Source organism: Toxorhynchites rutilus, chromosome 1, assembly GCF_029784135.1.
Source record: "Toxorhynchites rutilus septentrionalis strain SRP chromosome 1, ASM2978413v1, whole genome shotgun sequence".
Taxonomy (NCBI): Eukaryota; Metazoa; Arthropoda; class Insecta; order Diptera; family Culicidae; genus Toxorhynchites; species Toxorhynchites rutilus.
Window position 1 is genome coordinate 56,208,000 of NC_073744.1, and position 16,812 is coordinate 56,224,811.

The 16,812-nt window shown below is 37.2% G+C and overlaps 1 protein-coding gene across 17 annotated transcripts in view; it reads left to right on the forward strand.

Moving 5' to 3' along the window:
- LOC129762197 (afadin) overlaps positions 1-16,812 on the forward strand; it is a 294,629-nt gene that overhangs the window by 204,672 nt on the left and 73,145 nt on the right. The gene's annotated exons all lie outside the window — the stretch shown is intronic.

Sequence of the window (16,812 nt, forward strand, 5' to 3'; positions counted from 1 at the left end):
ATTGAGATGACTATTTTCATTGGCACCCTAAATCATACGTTTTGCCTCATATTGAAAAAAAGATAATGTCCTAGAGTGTCGATTTCTGACAATAAAAAAACCGAAACCACAGTAGATCTTGACGTTTCATGCAGTTTAACACTAGAACTACCAACCGGTCAAAATGACCAGTTACATGATTTGTTTGATTTGTATTGAAATTTATTTTTATATTTTTTAATGATGTTATGACTTTTTCTAAATTCATATATTGAACGATATTATAAATTATTTTGGACTCTCACTTCAAATTTTTCTGATATACATATGTGGAGACCAATTGATACCGAGCGGTCAAAATGACCGGTCGTTATTTTTAATGTTTCTAATTCCAAAACTGCTTAGAAACAACGTCAATCTGCCACTACGGTGCCAGCCAATCAAAATTTCCGGAGCAGTTACTGCTTCTAAACCACAAAATTCGGGAAATTTTTAGAAATTTGTAATATATTATTATACAATTTTATTTTCTCACTAGCTGACCCGGCAAACTTCGTCCCGCCCAACATTTGTTTTTTTTTGTTATCAATACCTTCAAACTTTCACGTTTTCTTACTATGAGCAAGTTCATGGGTCCAATCGCAGAACTGTTCATTGATTGATCTTCTTATCAACCCCGTTGAATTTACCTTTTACTATCAAATTCCTAGTATTTCTAACAAAACTCATCATTATAATATCAGATTTTTTTCAGACACAATTCTCGTTCAAGATTTTTCAACCGCTTGCAAATAACTTGGTTCTCCGTTACATGGCATGAATGTTTTATACAGAAAATATGATAGAATAAAGACGTCCCCTGTAATTTGTGTTTTATTTGTATGGCAGCCCCCCCCCTCCCCCTTTAGAGAGGAGGGGGGGGGTGTTTAACCACCATAGAAACATTTATTGTACGTTAAAATAGAAATGTGTGTGTGTGTCATTTCTATGACAGATGCCCCCCCCCCCCTCAGAAAGGTGAGAGGAGTGTTGAATCACTTTAGAAATGTTTCTTGCCCCCCAAAAATCTCCACATGTCAAATTTGGTTCAGTGTGCTTGATTAGTTTTTGAATTATACAGAAATGTATGTTTCATTTGTATGACAGTACCCTCTCCCCCCTCAGAGAAAGAGGAGGAGTGCCTATTCACCATGGAAACGTTCCGTGTCCCCTAAAACATTCGCATGACAAATATGGCTCCATTTGCTTCATTAGTTTTCGAATTATACTGAAATTTGTCTTTCATTTGTATGGCAGCCCCCCCTTAGAGAGGGGGGTGGAGTGTCTAACCACCATAGAAACATTTATTGCACCCTGAAACCTCCATATGCCTAACTTGGTCCCATTTGTTTGATTAATTCTCGAGTAAAATTAGAAGTTTGTGTTTCATTTGTATGGCAGCCCCCCCCCCTTAGAGAGGGGGAGGGGTCTCAAACTATCACGAATACCTTCCCCGGCTCCAAAAACCCCTACATACCAATTTTCATGTTGATCGGTTCAGCAGTTTTCGAGTCCATAAGAATCAGACAGACAGACAGAAATCCATTTTTATATATATAGATTGACAGTTGTTGCATACGGCAGAAGTAGGTAATGTTGAAATTAGTGCAGTTGAATTACTCACAATTTTGTGGAAAATTGGGTTGATTTTAAAAAAATTACAGTTATAGTAGTTTGCAGTACAAGTAAGTTGGGAATATTTGTATTATATTGAGGGGAAAAAATAACAATATTCTAAATATATATTTTTATCTCAAAAATGCCGAGACGCCCGAACATATCTAGAGTTTTAGAGGACGTAACAGATTCAAGAGAAGACTTATCTGATATCGATCAAGATGTTTATGAAATCAGATTTTGAAATTTGGCCAGCATTTGAAATATAGATGATCAATCATAAAAAAAGGTTGTTTCTTAAAAAAGCAATGGTAAAGAGAACCAATTTACGTAGACCAAGAAGAATGTAGATACTGTCCTCATCTTCGGATGAGAATGACCGTCAATATAGCTATAATTTCTTCTGATGGAACTATCTGCACAAAAAGCTGAATCTACTCTAGGAAGGTTATAAATAAACAGCAGGAAGGATATAAATAATTGGAGGGATAGAGTGTGTGTATATGTGAAAATACGTAAGTACGAGTATATGTGTGAGTATCATCACTCCTTACAATCGTAATACCCACAAATACATGAAAACAGAAGTTACGAATCGTCCAATTGGAGGGTACGTATAGAACTTTGTAATAGTGTGTGATGAAGTTTTGCTCTAATTTACTCCAAAATTTGATCGGCGATCAACTAGAAAAAACGGCTGAACGTATCAATATGAAATGTTCACAAGAGTTTAGGGGATACACTATGCTACAAATTAATCTGCTAACATTCAAATTCCCAGCAATATTTGCAATTTTACAGAAAATTTTGTAAAACACGTAATTTTAGCACTTTTTAAAATTGATGCAAAAAATTCAAATTATTTTTTTCGTCAGAGCAACTAATTCATTTTATACAAAACTTTTTGGAGTTTTCAGAACTACCTCTCTGTTTGCGATGCGATAAATATTTATTGAATTATTTATCATCAAAGATTAAGGAGTAACTTTTCATTCAAACAAAATTATCTTTGTATATCAAGGTCCTACATGAACGTTATAGGAATCAAATGAAAACTGTTCGATAAGGTTGATTGCATTTGTTATTGAATGGGTTAGCAACAAAATTGCGTTAGTCTGAAAAAAGTTTAAAAAACAGAAAGAAATCGATTTTTTATTTGTTCCTGATATTTTTGTCCACTACATCTACATACACCCAAATAAAAATATGTTCATAACATTTTCCGAAACAAGAAAGTTTGAGCTTCAAAATTATATGCATCCCATCTTCATTACGTTGAATTTTCAAGAAGTTACAGCATTTCAAAAAATCACTTTGCACTTTGCACTCTGTTTCTCTAACTTTTTTGTCGAGTGTATAAAAATAAAAAATATAAATAAAAACACAAATTAAAAAACCTATATTTTATGCAAATAGATGTATTTATAATGTACTTGCAATATTACAATGAAATATATTTTATCCCTGTAAATTTTTTATTCGAATTTTTATGTTCTGACAACTAAACATCATACCGGTCAAAATGACCGGTTTGGTAGAAATAGATATATAACAACTGTCGGTAGTTCTAGTGTTAAGACATTTGGCATGAAAAGTCCGATTGAGCTGAAATTTTGCATAGAGTGTTTGGTGGTGAAAACTTTTTGACAACTTTTTGAAATTCTTAGGTCGATTTTTTCTCATAGGGTGGCGCATAAGTAACGCAACCGATTTGCACAAAAAAAATCCTATAAACAATGTCTTACGATACAAATTTTTTATTCTCGAATAAAAAACGATATATAGTCGACAACTGAACCGCTTAGGAACCAACACGCTCGATAGTTGCAGCGCGATCGTTATTTTTTTTCTTCAGGAGCGTTGCGTGACTTACGCGCCACCCTATACATTTATTGGCACCCTACTATACCTTTTTTCTGTAATAAATATACCACCATGAAAAATCCTATGACCGGCTTGTATATTGCTCTCACAACAAAAAAAACAGTACTCTGGCTTACACGAGTTCAGTCCTGCTTATCCGGAACAAAGAAAAAAGATTCCTAATTGACGGATTTCATGCCAACAGGTTGGCAGCACCATCTCAGAAAGCAGTGAAACGTTTGTGGGTGTAAAGACGTTGGTCATTTAAGCAATTTTGTAATATATAATATTCGAAAAAGAAAAAAAGAGTTAAAAAAAATGCTTTGGTAATTTGTTTTTCTTTATTTCATACAGAAATTTATTACTCAAAACCTATTATATCTCAGTAATTATAGTCAAAGGATGAAGTGTAGGAAATTGTATAAAATTTCAAAAAAAAAATATCAAAAACTTGTCAAAGAAAAATTACACTGAAAAATAATATTTAAAAAATTGAAATTGTGGAGCCGATCTGGCGTAGTGGTAACATCCATGCCTCTCACGCTAAAGGTCACGAGTTCAATTCTCACTCCCGACATTCTTCCAAAAATGGAAGTAAAAGTGACGAACCAGCCAAATGAGTTGAAAGTCACTATAATACAGATAAAAAAAAATCACTTTTTTTTCAAAAAACGTTTTTTTTAAATTCCTAAAAAAATTATGTGAATAACCCTTACAATTTTCAACAAGTCACCCAAAATTTACGCGTTTGACATATTCTCGACATTTTTATAAATTGGGAAAAAGTTTACAGAACATGTAAATCGCGGAAATGTATATATGAAAATGATACGAGTTAAACAGTAATTGAAAAAAACATGAAAAAGTTGTTATTAGAAAAACTCTTCCCCTGTAGAAGTGCCCATCTTCCGATGTATGGGTGACTTGTTAGAAGTTGTAAGAGCTTTTCATATCTATTTTTTCCAGAATTTAAAAAAAACTTTTTTTTTATTTTCAAAATATCCTTTTTCGATTCTATTTTTTGTTAATTTGTTTGATATTTTTAATTGAAATATTCACACATTTTTTTGAGATTTAAAAAAGTTTTTAAGAAAAAATGCATTTCAATTTATAATTTTTAATTTCTAGATATAATGGTTTTTAATAAATTTTTAAATTTTTTTGAAAAATAAAAAAAAATTTACCCTTTTCAAAAGTAGTCCAATTGATTTTCGGAAATTTCAAGTATGCAAAGTGGCTTGAATGACCATTGTCTTCACACCCACAACGTTTCACTGCAATCTGAGATGTTGCTGCCAGTCGAGTTGGCATGAAATTCGTCAATTAGTAAAAATGCCACTATGGTATGGAGCTCGGACATGACAAAAAAAGTTCTTCGACACATAGGCGTTTAAAAAAAGTAATTTTTGAGCACGTTTTTATGACTGTTCCATTTTTTAATCAGTTGGTTAATTAGTAAAGTTGGTTAATTCGATAGAGAGATGTAGAAAGATATATTCATATGAAACTTTGAATTAATTGGTTCAGTTGGTTCAGTACAATTTAAGGTGTCGTGAAAAAGGAGATTCGAGAAAAACGCGTTCCAAGTTTCGAGTCCAGGTCGTACCAGATGCGTCACTTAGATGGCTCTAACTCGGTAAATAATGGGAATTTCAAGAAGTCCTTCCAATGGAATATTCTACACTTTAGAAATACGGAGGAAAACATCTCTTTTTTCAAATTTCTTAACTAGATCTAGTGTCATCTCGAAAAAACGTTTGGGTATCAATAAAAATAGTTATCTCGATTTTTCATTCGGAACTTGTTGCGAAATGTTGATGTGCACGATTAGCTTATTCGAACTTCATTTATTAGTGTCACAGACGTAAAAATTTGAGAAACCGAAGCCCCTACTCATTAAAACATGCCATAACTTTCCGGGGTTTATGAATCCATGCCAAATTACAAAATTATCACGATGTTTTAAATGCAAAAACAGCACGATCGGACATGATTTAGGGGTGCCTCAAAGCGCTCAAAGTTTTGATTTTTTGATCCTCGAAAATCTTCCAAGGAGGTAGTAATGAAAATTTGGAAAATCGAATTTTTTTTCGATACCAAATGACTTAAAAATGCATACGAGATCTGGTGTCATCTCGAAACAACATTTTTGGCCGAAAATCGACCTGTTGGGACTTAGCCTGAGAGGCAATGGGGTATGGAAAAAAATAATTCTCGAATTTAAAGAACCGACCATGTACATTTCGTTTATTGGTCCAAAAATGACCTGTGCAAAATTTCAGCTCAATCGGACATGATTTAGTGGTGTCTCAAAGCACTCAAAGTTTTGATTTTGTGGCCACAGGATAAGTCCCAAAAAGTCGATTTTCGGCCATAATTTTTTTTTTGCGAGATAACACCAGATCTTGACGTTTCATGCATTTTTAAGTAATTTGGCATCGAAAAAAGTTTCTATTTTCTGAATTTCCTTTACTCCCCCCCCTTGGAAGATTTTTCGTTGGTGAAAAAATCAACTTTGAGAGCTTTGAGACACCCCGAAATTATGTCCGATTGAGCTGAATCTTTGCACAGGTCATTTTTTTGGGCCAATAAACAAAATGTACATGGTCGGTTTTTGAAATACGACATGACCATTTTCGCTGCCACCTTAATATATATATAAGTCGGACTCGATTATATATAATCGCAATTTCACTTTCAACGTTTATTTTCGAATCCAATACATAATCGAATCACAAAAAAGCTATTTTTCTATTAATGTTTGAAATTCATACATTAATGAAAAAAATTGTTTTCTTTCGATTATGTATTGGATTTGAAAATAATTGTTGAAAAAAATGGTCGACTATATACAGGGTTTTCCATTTCGGGCTTCCGAAAGTATACAGCCCTGCGCTGACAACCGTTTGACATAGCTGTCAACCAAAGCGTCATATAGTTAGTTGAATGTCTGCCATTTTACAATATGTATCGTTTTGGCATCGCACAACGTGTTAATTTTGTTAAATCTATATATATATAAATGGAGTGATGTCTGTCTGTCTGTCTGATTCTTATAGACTCGGAAACTACTGAACCGATCGACATGAAAATTGGTATGTAGGGGTTTTTGGGGCCGGGGAAGGTTTTCGTGGTATTTTGAGACCCCTCCCCCCTCTCTAAGGGGGGGGGCTGCCATACAAATGAAACACAAATTTCTGCATTACTCGGAAATTGACCAAGCAAACGAAACCAAAGTTGGCATGTGAAAGTTTTAGGGTGCAATAAATGTTTCTATGATGGTTAGACAGTCCTTCCCCCACTCAAAGGGGGGGTTTCCATACAAATGAAACACAAATTTCTGCATTACTCGAGAATTAATCAAGCAAATGAAACCAAATTTGGCATGTGGAGGTTTTAGGATGCAATAAATGTTTCTATGGTGATAAGATACTCCTTCCCCGTCTCTTAGAGGGGGCTGCCATACAAATGAAAAACCATTTTTTGCATTACTCTGAAATTAATCAATCAAACGAAACCAAATTTGGCATGTGGAGGTTTTAGGATGCAATAAATGTTTCTATGGTGTTAAGATACTCCTTCCCCCTCTCTGCCGTACAAATGAAACACAAATTTTTGCATTACCCGAGAATTAATCAAGCTAATTTAACCAAATTAGGCATATGGAAACTTTAGGGTGCAATGAATGTTTCTATGGTGGTTAGATACCCCTCCCCCCTCTCTTAGGGGTGGCTTCCATACAAATAAAACACAAATTTCTGCATTACTCGAGAATTAATCAAGTAAATGGGCGGGACGAAGTTTGCCTGGTTAGCTAGTTATACTATAAAAATGATGAAAAACCGGCATATGTTTTTCGAGCATTACGGACGGATTTTGGTCGTCATGGACGGCCTACAGAGCACACAATCGCTAATGTAGTGCGTAAATTCGAACAAACTGGATCCGTAGCGGATATTGTGAAACCTGTGCATCATCGTAATGTGCGTTCGGCCGAAAATATTGCTGCTGTTGCTGCCAGTGTGGAGGATGACCCGAATGTTTCGATTCCACGGCGTGCTCAGCAATTGGGCTTGTCAAACACATCATTGTGACGAATTTGGCATTTGGACTTTCACCTACATCCATATAAAGTCCAACTGGTACAAAAATTAGAGCGTGGTGACTATGGAATGCGTCGGGCGATTGGGTGAACGAACAACAGCAGCAAAATGCTGAATTTTCGCATCAAGTTTTCTTCAGTGATGAGGCACATTTCGAGCTCGGTGGCTATGTGAACACCCAAAATTTCCGTATATGGGGCTCAGAAAATTCACACGTAATTGTTGAGAGGCCATTGCATCCGCCAAAAGTCACTGTTTGGTGCGCATTATGGTCTGGTGGAGTCATCGGGCCGTATTTCTTTGAAAATGAGGACGGCGAGACGGTAACTGTGAGTGGTGAGCGCTATGGCCGAATGTTAACCGATTTTTTTTTTGCCACAAATTGAAGATATGGATACGGATGACATGTGGTTTCAGCAGGACGGCGCCACGTGCCACACAACACGACCGAACATGGCCATATTGCGAACGAAATTTGAGGGACGCATAATTTCGCTCTTTGGTGATGCCAGTTGGCCGTCCAGATCATGCGATTTGAACCCGCTTTTTTTGTGGGGTTATGCGAAAGACCGTGTCTATGCCAACTCTCCGCAAACTCTTGAGCATTTGAAAGACAACATTCGTGAAGTTATGACCGAGATACCGCCCCATATGTGCCGAAAAGTCATCGAAAATTACTTGTTTCGGATCAAGGTGTGCGAGGAAGCCCTAGGTGGACATTTGAATGATGTTGTATTTCACACATAATGGCATAAACCAAACTTTAATTTGAAATAAAAGTATCACCGAAATTCGAGTTCTAAGTGTGTTTTATTTCAATTTACTTTCGGAATTTAAAGTTGGAAAACCCTGTATAATCGAGTCCGACCTGTATATATACAGCCATTCCATGTCAAACCGATATAGTTGTTCTCAGATTTTCGTGAATAGTGGTAGTTTTGTTCTTTATCGTAAAACATTAGACCCGTATTTTTTAATTTTTTCAGTAGGGTGACCATTTCCATTTCAGGGTTGACCGAAAAATCAAATTTTTCCTCTTTTTTCCAAAAATTCCTTTTTTCAAAAAGCTATAACTTTTGAACTACTAGACCGATTCAGAAGATCGACATATCAATTAAAGCCGATTAGCCAGTCCTTTTGAAAAGACGACACTTCTGCCAATTAATTGATTTCTAGTCGCATACATCCAATCTAGTCGCATAGAAATATTGAACGAAGACTGAAAACATTTAAACTTTCAAAAATAATAACTTAAAAACGAAAAATAACACATCTCTAATTTTTGGATATGTTGTGTAAAAAAATCTCAGCAATCTCTCAAGAAAAAATATAAAAAAAATACAGCATCCTTGGTGTAAACTATAAAAAACCAATACAATAAATAATTACGAAATCAAAATCTATTTTTTTTTTTCGCAAGTTCAATATTTTTCAACAAAGTCTAGCTAATTGGCTTTTATTTTATGTGTCGATCATCTGAATCGGTCTAGTAGATCAAAAGTTATGAATTTTCGTGTTGGAAAAAAGAGGAAAAAAATTATTTTTCGAACCATCGGTTAACTTTGAAAAATCATAACTCAAAAACGAAAAATACACCTCTTTGGTTTCGACATATGTTATGTGAAAAATCCTCAGATTTTCAGAAAAAAATATAAAAATATAGCGCCCTTGGTCCCGATACTATGAAAACAATGAAAAAACGAATACAATCAATAATAACGAGAACAGAATTCAAGGTTTAGTATTTTTCCAAAAAAGACAAGGGTATTTAATTTGATATGTCGAACATCTGAATCGGTCTAGTAGTTCAAAAGTTATGAATTTTTGAAAAAAGTCATTTTTGGAAAAAAGAGGAAAAATTTGATTTTTCGGACCACCCTAAAATGGAGATGGTCACCCTAACAAAAAAATAAAAAAATACGGGTCTAATGGTTTGCGACAAAGAACAAAATATCCACTTCCCACGAATATCTGAGAACCACTATATCGGTTTGACATGGAATGGCTGAATATATATATATATATAGAAGATTCTTTTTATTATCAGTTGAATGTCAGAACCATCGTAACACTTAGAGCTTAGTTCAATGCATTTGAATTACAACCACCTCTGGCCTCTGACTCGTTTCCGAGAAAATCAAGTGGGCCGTGTTGGCCAATTGGGGTTGTGCAAAACACTCTGTAAACTACTGTTCCCCCGCCATACCCCAAGCAGACACAGTAAACCCTGACGACGGCCGGCACAACAAGGACGATCGCCATAGCTTGGGAATCAATGCAACAAATGAAACAAAACAAGCACAGGGAAAAAAATTGGTAACCTCAACGTGCACAGAGCAAAACACACTTCCTGTATTTTCCAGCCGCCCGCTGCTGGGTCGACCCAACGGTTCCCATTTTCAATTATGGAAGTTCCAAAGTTACCCCATTTTATAAATATTTTACGAGACGAGAAGAGACGAGGCAAAATTAAATTTACTATCCTTTGAAAGCTTTGCTTTCAGTTTAACCCAGTTACAGATTGGTAGAAGTTGTTGGAGAGAGGTGGGAAAGTGGTTGCCGCCGATTTGCCGTCGGTTGCAAGCAGCTAAATTTTGAAGCAAAGAGTGAGGCACTATCCTGTCGGTGACGAACTGAACCGGCAAAAATAGGAACTATCGAAGTAACGTGAAACTTTTTTTTTCGTTAGCTGTACTTGACAACGAAGCGAATTTGCAGCAAAATTCTCTTTTCTATTGAACTTGAACCGTAATGCATGCTACCTTCGTTTCACCGCAAACGGCCTGCTTTCCTGCTTTCTGACATTGGATTGATGGAAAAACTCTTGAAAATTGACGAATTTGAATGAATAAAACATCTGTGATTAGTTGCACAATAGTGTGATATTTACGACATAGGTTACGCGAATCATAGTGTACATTCAAAAGTTTTCCGCATACAAAGAGCGAAATTTATCAGCAATAACTCCCGGGAAAGTGTTAGCCGAACCAAACGATAAAACAACCCATCCACCGAGACCGCTGGCGTTGTTTCGTAATAGAGATTTATGTGCGAGGCAATAACCTAATCACAGAATTGGTCGACTTCAGGCCACTTCAAGTGGACGGCCACTCACAACCACTGCACTGACTTTTTGGGAAACAGATTCTCCGCCCTTACCAAACAACATTTGTTTTCCATTTGACCGTCTTCAATCGTCCGACCGGAGGGAATTCGAGATACAACTGTTTGTCGTCCTCTTTCTCTCGATGGCAAAAGTTGTGTGCGGTTGTTGTTGTTTTGCTAGCATTTCCATAAATCGTGAATATTTCATGCAATCATCTATCTCTCTCTCTCGAGTCGAGATTCCATTGTAGTTTTTCGCTTCGAATCAAACAAGATAAAAAAGAATCCTTCTGGGGAAGGATGCAGGGAACGATTTTGAGTTGGGAGAGATAATTTATTACCGTTAGTTATGTTATTTTGGCCTTTCTTGTGGAGTGACATTTTTTGTGGAACAGCGCGCCGAAAGCACCGCCTGCGTGGCGACGGATTAGCGTTTTGTTCCATCATCCTATTGCGTCACAACGATTGTGCAGGGATGTTATTTGGGTTGGAAAATCGTGAGTTTTTTTGCCGGGTTCTGTCGATGGCTCCCCCGCAGCTGTGGGAGGATTTAACTAATGAATTGAGAATGTCAAGTTATACGTACATGTCGCTTTTATCAGTGGAGGCCAAGACTGAAAACTAAACATATGTTCAGCGTGACTGACTCATTCTAAATTTAAGAGATAGAGAGAAAATTAATTGGGTTATACCAGGTTGGGATGGTGAAGGTTTTACTGTGCTGGAAATGGATCGGCCAGGCGGCATAAATATAGAATCAGTTGAGTACTGACGGTCATACAGAGAAAAAAAACGGGCGCAGATAAACGACAAGTGGATGGATAAACAACTCCGGTAATTTAATGCTGTATTTCATTGATGGTGCCCCGGAGGCCTTCTGCGTCAGCGCTCAGCTCAAACGACGTAAATAGCTGGCATAAGTTGATGATGGACTATGGGGTTGGAACAAAGGAAATGTGAAAAAATGAGTGTCGAGTGTGAATCATTGTGAAAAATATATAAGCTAGGAATAAGATATACTAAACAACTATGTTCGAATTTCAGAAAAATAGTCAGCAGCAAATTTGATTTCTATCAAATTGAACGAATTCTTATGATAGACAAAAGAAGACTTCGAAATCAGATGTATTTTCAGTCGTTTCGAAGAAATATTATTGTCTAACCAACCAATTAACCAATACACAGAAAAATCATTCGAAAAAATTTGATAATACGTGGGTTTCCTGAAAAATAATGCACACAAACTAGAAGAGAGGGAAAAATGCAGTAATCAGCTTCGGACAAGAAATATTCCTAACACTAGATTATGATCATACACCTATTTTCGCTGAAGTGAGCCAATATGGCAAACATTTTTCACATATGAACTCTGTTTTGGAAACACATTTTTCGCAACCATTTCTATTACATTCATCACAATGGTTTGTACATCTGTTTCTTTTGCATGATTGTTGAACTTCGCATCTCTTCCGTGTGTAAGTAGCATAAATTTTCGTCATTGGAATGTTTTCGTGTTTCCGACTTCTTCTCTATATTTACTTCTTAGCTCTTCAGCTAAATATTATATTTTCGTGAAATTATTCATTCATTCTCTTTATACAGAATCCAAGCATTGATAGCTTTGGCCGGTTTTCGTGTCATGTCAGCTACTCCGCTGACTGCCTATTGGCCTCAGGAGTGTGGTAATGGATCCACGTTTTATCCATTGTCACAAAACGTCGAAAGAAGTCCACTCGATTACGCTTCAGCAACGCCAAACCGGCTGTTGGATCATCAACGCGCCGCTGTTTTTGGTCCACAGTCAGCAAACGCGGCACTCATCGCGCGGATAGCTTTTTCATGTCCAAAATGTCGTGAAAAATATATCCCATTCGTTCTTTTGAAATGCCTACGGCCTCAGCTAACTTGCGTGACTTCACTTTACGATCGTTCAAAACGAGTCGATGCACTTGTTTAACGATTTCTGGATTCGTAACCTCTTTTGGCCTTTCAAAGCGAGGTGCGCCTGCGGTGCTTGTACTGCCCATTTTAAATTCACTAAACCACCGATAAATTGTTGTTCTCGAAGGAGCAGAAGCGGAATAATACTTCGTCATCCACTGCATTTGTTCAGGAGTTTTTCCTATCAAAAAACAATGTTTGATCAGAATACGATATTCCTCTTTTTCCAGATTATTTATTTTAGAAATTTTAGATTTTCTATACGAATGCACAGATAGACACTTGAACAACTGTAATTTGTGAGCAAATGAACGTCATGTCATGGAACTTCACACATAAGCTAGTGACAGATGAACCTCTCGAAATGAATCTTGTTAATTTTTAGTGGCTCCATCTGTTGAAAAATCCCAGAATTTTTTAGCTCATGTAGTATAGTCGAGTTAAAAACTAGAAGTGGGTTATATCTGTGATACAACTGCAAGGGGGACGTAGGCTTAGCAATCGATAAGTAACACACATAAAGGGTGTGTCACATCAAATTGCATCACGGAAAAAACGCTGTAGAAATTTAATTTATAGGAATTATATCTTCAGCTTTCGCTTATAATCAGATAAGAGTGTATAGATCACGTTGGCCATGCTTCACTGTCAATTTTTCGTAAATTTGGAAAAATGTCGTCGAACGAAAAAGAGCGTCGTGAATTAATCCTGCGCACACATTTCGAGAATCCGGAGTTGTCACATCGGGACATCGGTAAGATGCTGGGAATCATCCAAACCACGGTCAGCAGAGTACTAAAACGATACTTCGAGAACCTAACCATCGACCGGAAGGTGAAGAACGGCAAAAATGGATGCTCCGTCAGTGAAAAAGATCACAAGCGCGTAGTTAAACAGTTTAGACGTGATCCGAGAAGTTCGGTCCGGGATGTCGCCAATAAGCTGAATTTCTCAAGTTCATTCGTCCAGCGGACCAAGCAGCGGGAGGGCCTGCGTACATACAAGGTTCAGAAGGCTCCTAACCGCGACGAAAGGCAAAACATGGTGGGGAAGACGCGAGCCCGGAAGCTGTACACCGAAATGCTGACGAAGCCGCATTGCCTGGTAATGGACGACGAAACCTACGTCAAAGCGGACTTTCGTCAGCTACCGGGCCTGTTGTTCTTCTCCGCAGAGGACAAATTCAGCGTTCCGGAGGAGATTCGCAAGCAGAAACTATCCAAGTTTGCCAAAAAGTACATGGTGTGGCAAGCGATCTGCTCTTGCGGAAAGCGAAGCGCCCCCTTCGTGATGACCGGCACGGTAAACTGGCAGGTTTACCTTAAGGAGTGCCTACAGAAGCGCTTACTACCACTATTAAAGCAGCACGAGGGCCCGACCATCTTCTGGCCGGATCTCGCTTCGTGCCACTATTCAAAGGACGTGTTGGAGTGGTACGAAGCCAACGGGGTCACCTTCGTGCCAAAGGAAATGAACCCGCCCAACGCGCCGGAGCTTCGCCCAATAGAGAAATATTGGGCGATTATGAAGCAGGCCCTCCGGAAGAACCCAAAAGTTGTCAAATCGGAGGCGGACTTCAAGAGAAAGTGTATTTCTGTTAAAAAAAAACTACAACCTGACGTTGTACAGAACCTTATAGACGGGGTAAAGAGGAAGGTGCGAGCATACGGGCTTGGGCTTGAAGTGTGAATAAAAAGAAAATGCCAAAAGTTGTTTAATAGTTTTTATTTTACTGTCTAAAATTTCCAAAGGATCGGTCTACGGTCTATCGGCGAATTTTTACAGCGTTTTTTCCGTGATGCAATTTGATGTGACACCCCTAAGACATTTCATCTTTCAAATGAAATGATTATAATAACACTTCGTTAAGCTGGAAAAAAATATTAATGTTCAAATGAGGAATTGATTCTTTCTCGGAAATACTCAGCTCAAATAATACCTCCTCTCCAACCCCCAAACAATTGGAATCGTCGTTCGATAGCGGCATTCTTGACCATTCGATAATAAAACTGCTGTGTTTACTGGAAAATGTGGCTCCGTTCATTCATGTGATATGGAGAGGAGAGCATAGTGCTTGGCAAGCTAGCGAGACCATTCTCATGTCACTTCGCAACACAACTAAATGGATTTATTTTTTTTTTGGACTGCCACACAAATGAAGCAAACATTTCTGCATAACTCGAGAACTAATTAGGCAAATAGAGCCAAATTTGGGATGTGAGGGTTTTTGGGTACGAGAAATGTTTCTATGATAATATGACACCCCTTCCTCATCTGGAATGGAGAATGGATTCCGTAAAAATAATGCACATATTTCAATCAAACATATTCCAATCAAACACGACAATTGAAAATTTTCGGAAAACTCTGAAGGAAAATGGGCTGATATTATAATGTCGAATTTTGGTAGAAATACTGAAATTTTATAGTAAAAAATAATTTGAAAGGGTAGATTATAAGATCAATCAATGAACAGTTCTACGATTGGCCCATGAACGTGCGTTTAGTAAGAAAACGTGGATTTTCATTTACATATAGTACTAATTTGATTTGGGATTTGGGTGTTCTCATTCCTTCTACAAACCCATATTGTCATGCTCAATCCTCCAATTCGTAATACGAAGCTCAATGCCGTCAACGCGAATTTTTCGCTAAAGGTTCCGTTCGCTCCGGCTGCGGGAAAGAAATGGAATTGGGATCATGTAACTCTTGGACATTTTGTCTTTCAAATGAAGATTGAATGACTATCATACCACTCCGGTCAACCAGCAAATAGGTATAGGAGAAGTGTGTAATACACACCCCCTAAACGAGAATGGATTTATCTTGACCGTGCTCTCAAAATTTAAGGTAACAACTATGTCAGTACGTATACTAGTTAACCCTCAATCATCTGTACTCGTTCTGTAATTTAAATACTGAATAACAAAAGTGCTACGAATTTTATTTTGTAAGGCACCCACATTCTAAATTTCCAATCATACGGTGTTAAATGGCCCAGCAGAAGTATAATATGCTCATGAGTTTTTTCTCTCAGAGACTATAAAGCTCAGAGAAACAACTTGTATGAATGAGAGATGCCATCAATCTATTCCCTTTATGCCCACCAGCGAAGAGAAGAAACCGTTCCTCCGGTGAGCGTGTTCTCCCAGTATTCGTGCATTAGTTCTCCAGTCCGCGCTCTTGTTTTCCTGCATTCTCTGAGCACATAATATAGATGCCAGATGTGAAGACATGTATTCGTTGTCAAGACATTTAATTTTGTGAAAACATACAGAGGTCATTTCAAAGTATGTGAAAACATTTTTTTGTGTGATTTATCGAACATGATTTAGAAATGATGGTTTGCTCATTTTTTATTCATTTTGTTCATTACATGTGAAGACATTTATTCGTGCCATGCAAAGATATTTGAAAAAATCATCTGGCATCCCTCACATCCAAGCTATTTCTCTCGTGTGAATGTTTACGACCAAAAGCGAGTAAATTGCCCCGATTGAGGGTATGCCATACTGCCCGATGGTAAGCTGATGCGGAAAATATCAAATTGAGAAAGAAAAGAATCCTTTCTTACCATTTTCTTCGTCTGAGATATTCACTGGGAACTCGACTCAATAAATATGTCCCACAGTTATCGCCTCTGAATCGGTTTCAAGCAACAAAAACCTTATAGAAATGAAGTAGAAAATTACATCGAAAATCGCTTCCAAAGAAAGTTATTTTTCTTATTTTTTTAAAGCATGTTATAAATGTAAAACTTGCATGGCAGAATTCTATCATTGACTAGCACGATTGCCTGTATCCATTGCATTTCTATTCTTGCTGGTTTACGAGAAAATCAGGCGGGTCAAATTTCCCGGCAGGCGCACTCCAAGCGCCACGCTCACGTTTTCGAAACTTTGAATTTACACTCTTGTACACAAATGAAAGACATAGTCCTACGTCAAAAACTTTTTTTTTCGTTTGATTTTCATACATATACTAGCTTACCTGGTAAACTTCGTTCCGCCAAATGGATTTTTTTTTTGTTATGAAGCATTAACGTTTTCGTAATAAAAGACAGTTTAACGTTCTAATTGACCCGTTACAATTTCCTTTCACTATGAGTTTCCTAGTACTTCTACCAAATCTCGTCATTATAATATTGTCGTATAATATTCACAAT